Source organism: Hibiscus syriacus, unplaced genomic scaffold (assembly GCF_006381635.1).
Source record: "Hibiscus syriacus cultivar Baekdansim isolate YM2019G1 unplaced genomic scaffold, ASM638163v2 tig00000340_pilon, whole genome shotgun sequence".
NCBI classification, from domain to species: domain Eukaryota; kingdom Viridiplantae; phylum Streptophyta; class Magnoliopsida; order Malvales; family Malvaceae; genus Hibiscus; species Hibiscus syriacus.
This window is the reverse complement of record NW_024061783.1, coordinates 1962982-1973546: the sequence shown is the minus strand read 5'-3', so window position 1 is coordinate 1973546 and position 10565 is coordinate 1962982. Positions and strand designations below refer to the sequence as shown.

The following is a 10565-nucleotide window of genomic DNA, read 5'->3' as shown; positions in this document are numbered from 1 at the left end:
CACCACTCCACACCTACCGCAAAAAGTTCTCACTTTTTTCCTGGAAAAACAAACTACAATTTCTATCATGGGGAGACAGAACATGGAAGTTCCTCTTTTAGATTCAGTGCCAAATCAGAAGAACAATGAGAGAAACAACCATGGGAGCACAGCTCTCTGGTTCTTCCTTGTTTGTGTAACCTTCTCAAGTCTGTTCTTTTCTTTGTTTCACTTGCTTTTAATGTTTCCCTTCAGACACTGGTTTTGTCTGTATGTTTTCTTTTTCTGGGTTTCATCCATTTCATCAAAGCCAACGACTTTCTGTTATTTCTCTGCCATGGAAATGTTCATAAATAAATAATACCCAAAGTTTTGTTTTTGATCTTTTTAGATATAACATGTCATGTTTTGTGTTTGTCAATGGAAATTTGAAACAGTTGAACTGGTTTCTGGGATTATACATTTTCATTTGTTAAATTGACTGCAAAGAATTTTGTTGTAACAAAATTTATTTTATTACAGCCTTACGAACCTGGTCGGTTTTGTGACCTGATACCATGATAATTGTCATTAGCACATACGAGAACTTACATGATCGCTGTGTTTGATGTTGGGATTCGGTGTATGTTTCAGTTGCAGGCCTAATAATATTCGCAGACGACTTTAGTTACTTATTAGTTGAAGGAGGAAGCAAAACAATGAAAGGGTTGGAGTTCGTGGCCCCGACAGTGTTGAGTCAGAGCACGGTGTTGTTGCTGCTGATGACGGTCGATGCTCCGCAGCCGGTGTGCTTATGCTCAAGAAAGGTGGGCATGCCGTGGATGCTGCGGTGGCGACAGCATTGTGCGTCGGAGTTGTCAACCCGATGTCTAGTGGGATTGGAGGTGGAGCTTTCATGGTTGTTAGGTCTTCATTGACTTCACAAGTCCAAGCCTTTGATTCGAGAGAAACCTCCCCCTTAGCTGCTTCACAGGTTCAGAATTCTTTGGTTGCAAGTTATTAAAGCTTCACGCAGGCTTAAGTATGTATCTGTATGGTAGATTCTAAGGCTAAACTCCTAAATCGAACTACTTTGAGCCACGAAAACCGTAATGATCATAGTTTTTGTCTTGATTTTGTCTGCTAACAATTTAGTAATTGTTAACCTTCAGAACATGTATGCGAATGATATGAGAGCCAAGTACCATGGTGCATTGTCAATGGGAGTTCCTGGTGAGATTGCTGGCCTTCATGAAGCTTGATCGAGATATGGTCAACTAGATTGGAAGACACTATTTGAGCCTGCAATTAAATTAGCTAAAGATGGATTTGCCGTTGGACCATATCTCGGATTAAACATTGCTTAGTATGCGCAGAGGATCTTGAATGATCCTGGCTTAAGGAGAATGTTTGCACCGGAGGGGAAGTTGTTACGAGCAGGTGAAAAGTGCTACAATGTAGAGCTAGCCCACAGCCTTAAGGAACTGGCAGAACATGGACCTGGGGCCTTGTATAATGAAACCGTTAAAGAAAAATTGGTCGAAGATGTGAGGCAGGGTGGTGGGATTTTGACAAAGGGTGATCAAAGGAATTACTAGGTTGAAATTACAGAAGCAATTTCTCCAAATGTGATGAATTACACTATATATGGAATGCCACTGCCTTCAAGGGGACCGCTTGGGCTGGCTCTGGTGCGTAAATATACGATATATTCATATTCCGTGCTTTAGACCATAGTAGCATTGGAACTATAAGGCTTCTAAACATGTTGACATGGAACAGGTTGGGAACATCTTGGACAGCTATGGAAGTGCCAATGCTGCAATGGGCGATCTCCGACTGCACTGCCTGATCGAACCTTCGAAACACATGTTTGCCGAAAGAATGAACTTGGGCGACCCTCATTTCATTAACATAACCGAATATGTATCCAAAATGCTTTCTGTTTTTTATGCAAGGAAAATCCAGGAGAAGATAGTCGACAACAAGACTTTCCCTGCAAGCTACTATATGTACAAGTATGTATGGTATACAAGCAAACCCTTTAGATTCTTGTCGATGAAGTTTCTGAGCTATGTAATCCTTTTTGAAACCAGATGGAGTCAACTTAAAGACCACGGAACTAGCCATTTCAGCGTTGTGGACGCTGATCGCAATGCCATGTCGATGACCACCACCGTAAATTTCCCTTTCGGAGCTGGAGTGCTATCGCATTCCACCGGGATTCTCATTAACAATGGGATGGGTGATTTCTCAGCACCAACAGAGATATCCCCAGACATGCTCCCTCCCGCTCCGGAAAATTTCATTAGACCAAACAAGAAACCTCTATCTTCCATGGCACCACTTATTATTATCAAGGTTTCGAAGCTTCCCTGTACAATCGTGCAGCCGCAAAATCTATGTATCTTATCGCTTTAACTAACTCGAACACCTCTTTCGGCAGGATAATCAGCTGGCAGGAGTCATTGGTGGCAGTGATGGAATGAAAATCATACCAGCAGTAGCCCAGGTTTTTCTAAATCATTTCGTCTCGGGGATGGAACCCTTAGCCGCAGTTCAACATCCAAGGATCTACCACAAGGTACAATTCGATTGAATACATAGATATAGTAGTTGTATTTGAAAGTTTATCCAACAAGCTTCATATCCGTTTCCGCAGCTAATACCAAATGTAATTTCCTATGAAAACTCGACTTGCATCAATGGCGATCACATCAAACTTGCAGAGGAGACGAAGATGTTCCTCGGAGATAAGGGGCATCAGCTGCAGCCAATGCCTGGTGGAGCTGTCGTTCAGTTTGTTGTTCAAACACTCCAAGAACCGATAGAATCGTACATATTTCACGGAAAATTAACTGCTGTTAGTGACCCTAGAAAAGATGGCAAGCCTGCTGCCCTTTGAATAACTTGCTAAGCATCAGTTCTAGAAACAATATGCAACCAAAGAAAAATTAAATGACCATGCCCTTGCATGTTGCAGACAATGACCATGCCCTTTTAGTTCTCATTTTTCACAACAATTTCATTCTTTATGTTTAAATGTATTCTATAATAATGATATCGATTGAATTAATATTTAATCAGTGAAAGTTTTAAAAATTTCACTTAAATCAAAGGCCAAAGCTTAAACAAAACAACACCTGTTAATTTAATAAAGTATTCAAGCAGGTCTATCCGATACCCCAACATAGGTTGATAAAAATTCTTTGGAAACCCAAAAATCAACATGCTGAATAGTACACAACACAATCATTTCAGGACTTATGGAAGAACACTAGGCAGCCGGCTAATTTGCTTATTATTATAAACTCGGTGGTACAAACGGGCATCGGTAAACTATCAACTGCAATTGGGGCTGCAGTTTCCATTATCCAACAATGTAGTTGCGGGTTCATCATCGATCTTGTCTTCGATGATATCTTTGGGGTGCAAAAAGCTTGGTTGATTCGTTGAAGAAAGAAGCCTTGCCCACATCCTATCCGTAATCACAACCTGGTTCTGTTTCTCAGTAATCCGCTGAACACAAAATATCATCCCAAATTTCTCATGCTATCAGTTTAGCCATGAAGGTAAACAAGAAAGCATTACTCGTAAATAAACTCGAAAATTTCAACTTTCGGTTTCACATGATGCAAATAAGGTCTTTGAATGAGACTACATATACTCAGACAGCAGCTGAAAGAAAATTACTGTCGACAGTAATGGATTCGTCTACCACCCGGGAAAGGAAAAATAAACATCAAGCCATGGATTCATATATGATATATCTAATTCTATCCCCACCCTCGTGTTTGTGTACATATATCAAGGTAAATTCTTTGGGAGAGACTATGATAGGGTATAGGTCTATAACCCAGAAGATTTGAATGCAAGAGTTACAAGGAATACTAGAACCTGAACATCGGGAAAAAAGACAAAATTAACTGACCACCATGATAAGTGATGCATGCAGATAACCAGAAAGGTTCAATGTTGCAAAAGGGAAACTAAAATGACACAATCTTTGAAACTAAAATGACACAATCTTTGACTACTATGGCATTATAAAGCATGCGATAAAAAACATTGGTTTTCTAGACTAAATTTACAAATTAATGCCCTTTATGTCATTTCAAACTCACGTAGAAAGGTATGTATGTCTGCCTGCCGTTAACAAGACCGCTCGTGTATCCGGTGTATCCAGCCATTGCTCCATGAACAGCACTTTGAGCAAGAAGTGTGCAGTAAACATTGTCAGATGCATTACTTGGAATAGCACGAATCATATAAGTAGGATCTGTGAGAAGATGAAGACATGCTCAGTAACTTCTGTCATTAATTAGCAACTTCAACTGAAAAAATCTATGGTTTCTTTTCCTCTTGAAAAATGAAATCTTCAAACAAAATCTTAAATTTTTATTTGGCTGACCTATATATTTGAGATTTATGGTCATCTTCCTTTCTTTTGAAAAGTGGTCCTGGAAATGACAGGCAAAAGCCAATGAAAGTCACATAAAAAACTTCCATATTACACATCATTACATGCCTGTGAATTGTTCCAAGGGCGATATGACATACCTTGATCCTCTGTGATACCCATAACGCGACATCCTGGAGAAGCTTGTTTCCTGAAGCATCTTTCTGTGTATTTGATTCAGCAAGCAGCTCCTGTCCTGTACCCTCCGCTATCACGAGAACCATATGCCCATTTTCTTTAAGCCGCCTCTCAATGTATTCAAAAAGTCCCCCAGGTCCTTCAAGATAAAAGGGTGACTCTGGTATCAAGCAACAATCCACATCTCTGCTTGCAAGAGTAGCATACATTGCAATAAAACCTGAACATAACTCGGGGTTAGATTGCAATAAGGGGAAAAAAACCTAACACGGTTATAGTAAACAAAGAAGTACAATACAAGGGAATGTAAACTCGTCTGCAGAACAAAGGCATAAATGAAAGGAACAAAACCAATATAATTTACAATGAAGCAACTTAAACGAGTATAATTAAATGCTGCCACTTGATAGTTTTTACTCTCGCACTTTTTGAAATTCAGGATTAACACTTCAAAAAGACATCAAACAAAAAGCCTACCACTGTAGCGACCCATCAATTTCACAAGACCAATGCCGTTCTCAAAACTTTCAGCTTCAACGTGAGCAGCATTAATTGCGCGCTGAGCCTCCTCAACAGCAGTGTCAAAGCCAAAGGACTTGTCTATAACCTATCATGTGCGAAAAGGATACAAAATTAAAAGACCATGTGGTAACCTAATAAAATATTTAGCAGTTTTTAACATGCTTCTGGTTCACCATCATTCTATACAAGCCAAGAGGATTACCGGGACATCATTGTCAATGGTTTTAGGTATTCCAACAACTGAAACCATGAGACCACGCTTTCTAACTTCCTGTATAGTACGGAATAAAATTTCTTTAATACGTATACACTCGTATAGCAAATCAAGGTCTGTAAATCCTATCACATAAGCACCTCAAATATAGTAGATGCACCTCTCTGAGTTCCATCTCCACCGATAATGTAAACCTGAGTTATCACAGACACTCATATGTCAGTTAGACTGGTATGTCTTGATCATAATAACTAATCATAGTTCAATTTATTGGAAACAGTTGCAAATATCATAGTAATTCTATCAGACCTGATTAATTCCTCGATCCTGAATGCTGTCAACAATCTTTGCAGTATCATGCCCACCTCGTGACGTTCCAAGGATTGTTCCACCACGTTTGTGGATATCATTGACAACCTTGGGATCTAAATGCACAGTATTTTTAGCATAAAACCCCCTATATCCTCCCTGCAAATGCACAAAACTCGTTAATTGTTAATGCACCAACTCATTCAATCATGGAAGACATTTATTTTGAAACATCTTCTAATCAAGTGTAGAACATACCAGCATGAGACTGGTAGGTTGACACATTTAATGAAGAAGTCCATATAATAAGCATTTATATGTTTCCATTACATCATTTAGATGGGTTGCTATTATTAACAACTTAAAGCCAGAAACCATATTAATGGCTCAATAACAACTTTTCTTTACTTATCATTTGTGAGGGAAATGAAAAGGTGTAACTCCATAAGGAAAGAACTCGAGGCCGATCACTTACATCTATCCCCAGAACTTTCTTCACACCATACATGTGGTACAAGCCACACACGATCTCTCTAATCACGGTGTTGAGTCCAGGGCAAAGACCACCACACGTTACAATACAGGCATGGACATCATCAGAATGAAAATATACCTAGGAAACCATCAAAACCCAACAGATTACAGTAAGAACACAATATAGGGTCCCATCATTCCACATTTCTTTACAAGGTACATATCGTTAAACGTACGCATACCTTTTGACGTGGTCCAGCTCGTCGAAAATGCACTCCTCTAGGGCTATCCTTGTGAACAACAATCTATAAATACAACAAAAAAACATATTAAAACTATGTTAAAAGTACATACCCAATTCGTGTATACTTAACTTGTTTTAGTTTTTTCGTGTATTAGGATTCATACCTAACAATCTACATATATATATGTGTGTGTGTGAGATGCAAGTACCCAGGGAGAATAAAGAATTGTAAGGCTAACCTTTTGAGGAACGGTGTCATCTACATGGACAAAATATTGCCTGGTGAAATAGGGAAATTGATCCAATTAATGCAAATTTAATAGCAAAAGGAAAAGAGTTGAGGAATGGGGCTTACTTAACAACCGAGTACGCTGGATTGTCTTGTAACGGATTGGCATAAACCTTTCATATGACAAATGTGAAAGGGAATCAGATTTAAAAATTTCAGAAATTTTTGTTTAACTAATTTATTAAGATGAATATGTCTGTAATCTAAAAATGAGTATGCCGGATTCTCTTGCAACGGATTGGTATCAATTAACCATAAGGAGAGATGAATATAAAGATGGAATCTAAAACTATAATCTGTTGCACAAAGAAAGAAAAAAGATGCCGGGAAATCGAGTTTTTGAAAAGATGGTTTCCTTTTACTTTTGCAATCCAAGTTATTAGCAACAAATAAATCATATACGTACAGGAAGATCAGGGATGTAATCCGACAAGTGAGGAACATCTTCCAGAACATAACCACCGGGACCGGTGATGATCTTAGTCTTAGCGGTCTCAGGCGAAGCGGAGGAAGCCATCGTTGGAGAAGTCAAACAATCGATCTTCAAACAACCGGAACTACCGCTAGTACTCGAACGACAATCGCTACTATAATAATAACCGAAATTAAAGAACTGAACTTTCTCAGATTAAAGATACCCCAACTGGATGGCAGCGAAAAGCGCGATTTAAACTTAACCTGGTTGCTATTGTTGTGATTCAAAGGAGAAGGGAAAGAAGACGTGGAAGAACGGAAGAGACGGGAATTCATTCAACGGGACATGGGGACGAGTTATTGGGAACGAAAGAAAAAACCCATTTTTATAGGAGAAGTAACAGCTTGACTAGGAAAAGGAAAAACTGGACGAGGCTCTGCTTCGTCAAAGATGACCTTTATATAGCAGAAGAAGGGAATTTCATTGCATAAAAACAAACCGGGTTCCGCCCCTCTCCTTGATTTAATGGGTGGTTTTTGACGCTAAGAAAAAGAGAAGCGATCGTAATCGTACGGTTTCGGCTTCTTTTTCCTGTTCGGATTCCTATCCCAAGTTGGAAGTTCACTGTACCTATTCACAGCAATGAAAATGAAGGTTGACTTTCTTTTTAGTAAAAAACTGGGTTTTTTTTTCCAGTCCTTTGGCTCAATACAATACCGGGTGTGATTACGCACATTGGATGAAGATTCTTCTGTAGCTAAAGCTATTATTTTATAGAATCTAACCCAATACAAATCATTGCACACCACATGTTTGTCAAAATTACGTCCATTGGAAATTCGGCATCTCTTTTAAATTTAAGTATACTTTTTGAACACGAACACGCTATACTTGTTCACCAGCTAGGTTTGGTAATGGCTGATTTGTGAATGTTTCCATGAAAACTTCATATTGTATGGTCAGATTTGCAAAACCTGGGGGGTTCCTGGCTTTCATTCTTTTCCCCTTTCAGCACCATGGCTGGATTCCGTCGGCCCGTTAACGACTATTCTCGGTTTACCATTCAATTTTCCAGAATCGTTTTTCCTTCCCGGTAAAAGTAAAACAGAGGATTCCGACGACGAAGACATTGACAAAAGCGATAATTATGTACTTTTTATTTTTATATTATGATACGCAGAACAGCCAAAACTCAATTATAAGGAATTTTGAGCTTAATTTGATAAGCTTATATTATATATAAAAGCGAGGCCACGTTGTTTATATAGCAATTGATTTTCTTAAACATAATTATATAAAATTAAAAATATATTAAGACAATTTAATAAAAATATGATTTTATTGTTTTTTTATTCTTTTTAAAGTTACAGATGTTTGATGTTATTTATATAGTGGTTGATTTTTTTATCTACATAAACTTGATTTTTTTATAAATATAATAATATTCTTAATATTTTAAAAAATAAATTTCAGAATCATCAAATTGTAACACGTGTCACTTAACGGGAAAAATTATCGTCGTTGACGGTCCGAACATCTAAATGTATAACGTTTGTAACGTTAGGTACCTTAATGAATCAAAAAATAATTTAGACATTTATTTATAAAAAACAATATAATTTAGACAATTATTTTAATACGAAACCTAATAAATATAAAGAAATCAAGTCTTAAAAGAAAACATTTCTGACGGCCCACCATATTATATATGTAAATCCACCATAATATATGACAATACCAACTTATACTAACAACAGCTACACAAGACGGCCCAAATCAATATATCGTGATCACGTCAACGTTGTTTGAACGGTCCATTTTTAATAAACCGGGACCGATTGATTAATGTTGGATAAGATGAACAATGAAACTCTGATAATCTAAACAAACTCAATTTTAAAAGACGGATGGATTCTCTTATATGTGTATTGTATTGTCAAAGGAAAATTAAAAGTGGGACATGGGCATATAAGAATGTCAACCGGAATTAATTAATTATTAAATTGCATTACTATTTTTTTTATATATATTATCGCCTTAACTAATTAATCATATAGCACCACCGAGATTGTTGGTTTAGTGGGATAAAATATTGTATCATTTAAGCAAAGTCAGAAGTTTGAATCACGTCGATTACGAACGAAGCAAACTGGGTTGGGAGGGTCGCCCTTGCCTGTGCAATACATGATCCATATTAGTCGATCAATATCCCACGCTTTTTCCCTTAAAAATCATTGTCATATTAATTCTTTATTTATTATGTATTTTTAGAGATTATTTTCTATTATAAAAAAATAGATGACCCTTATTCCCATATGTAATAGGGTTAGGGAGATGTAAGATAGTAGGCTGTCCTCAATGTCAGGTTGAGAGCAGTTTCCGTGAAGACCTCCAAATTATGAATTGTCTCTCGTAGAACTCGATCCCGACCCCAAATCCTAGTCTTGTGCTCTATTATAAAAGATATATGTATATTAAATAAAAGAGCAATTTGATTCCCTAAATTGAAATTCCATTTGGGACAAAAAGAGAAACCTAATCTACCTCTAATCTTTGCTCACATTACAAAACTTCACTTACTTTTGGCCCACCTCCCCCCCCCCGGCCCCTACCCTTGTTCTTCTCAAAAAGTAACAAATGTTTCAACAAAAAAACAATATTAAATAAAAGGTAAACTACCATTTAGTACCTAAATTATATATTTAAGACCAAAATTATCAATTTTAGTATCTAAACTTTCAATTTTTTCAAAACAATACCTAACGTTTAGTTTTTGTTTCATTTTAATATCCGCCGTTAAAAATTTTAATGTGTTTAATACCTAAATTATCGATTTTAACCCGTTTTAGTATTTAAACTTTCAAAAAAAATCAAAAAATAACTTTGAATTTTGAATGGGATACTAAAACGAAACATACTTTAAGTATGGTTTTGAAAAAAATAAAAGTTTAGATATTGAATAAACTAAAACTGATAATTTAGGTACTAAACATGTAATTTACCCTAAATAAAAATAAGATAATTATTTGATAAACTGATGATAGAATGTTTTTTTCGCAATCGACTTTAATTTTACGTCATGTGTCAATGAATTTTAATCTATGTATCGATTTAGTCACTAAGTTCTAAAACTCTTCCATTTTAGCATTAAACTTTAGATATTAATTTTTTTGTCATTGGACCGTTGAATCATTAATATCGATATGATATGACTAGTGTAGAAAAAATATTTTTTTATTATTTCACATAATATTTTTCATGAAAATTAGGGGAATTTCTTCGATTTTTAGTTTTTGTCGAAATATTTAATTCTTTAATCTCTTTTGTGATCATCCTATATACAAAAAAACTCGTCTTATTGTCTTCTATTATTTTATTAGTTTAACTTTTATCAAAATCTCTTCAAAATCCACTAAATTATACACGCACAAAATCAATTTTTGGAGGTTTGAAGACTTTCTCGAATTTGAGAGATTTAGGTGTTTGTACAAAAAATTTAAGATTGAGAAGCATTCTATTGAGAAGACAAACAATATATCTCGA

General features: G+C 36.4%; 2 pseudogenes; one reads left to right on the top strand and one right to left on the bottom strand.

The window, feature by feature from the left end:
* The first annotated feature begins 32 nt into the window (after positions 1-32).
* LOC120202023 lies at positions 33-2899 on the top strand (annotated as a pseudogene).
* A 186-nt stretch (positions 2900-3085) lies between these two features.
* On the bottom strand, positions 3086-7508 carry LOC120202013 (annotated as a pseudogene).
* Positions 7509-10565: the final 3057 nt, after the last annotated feature.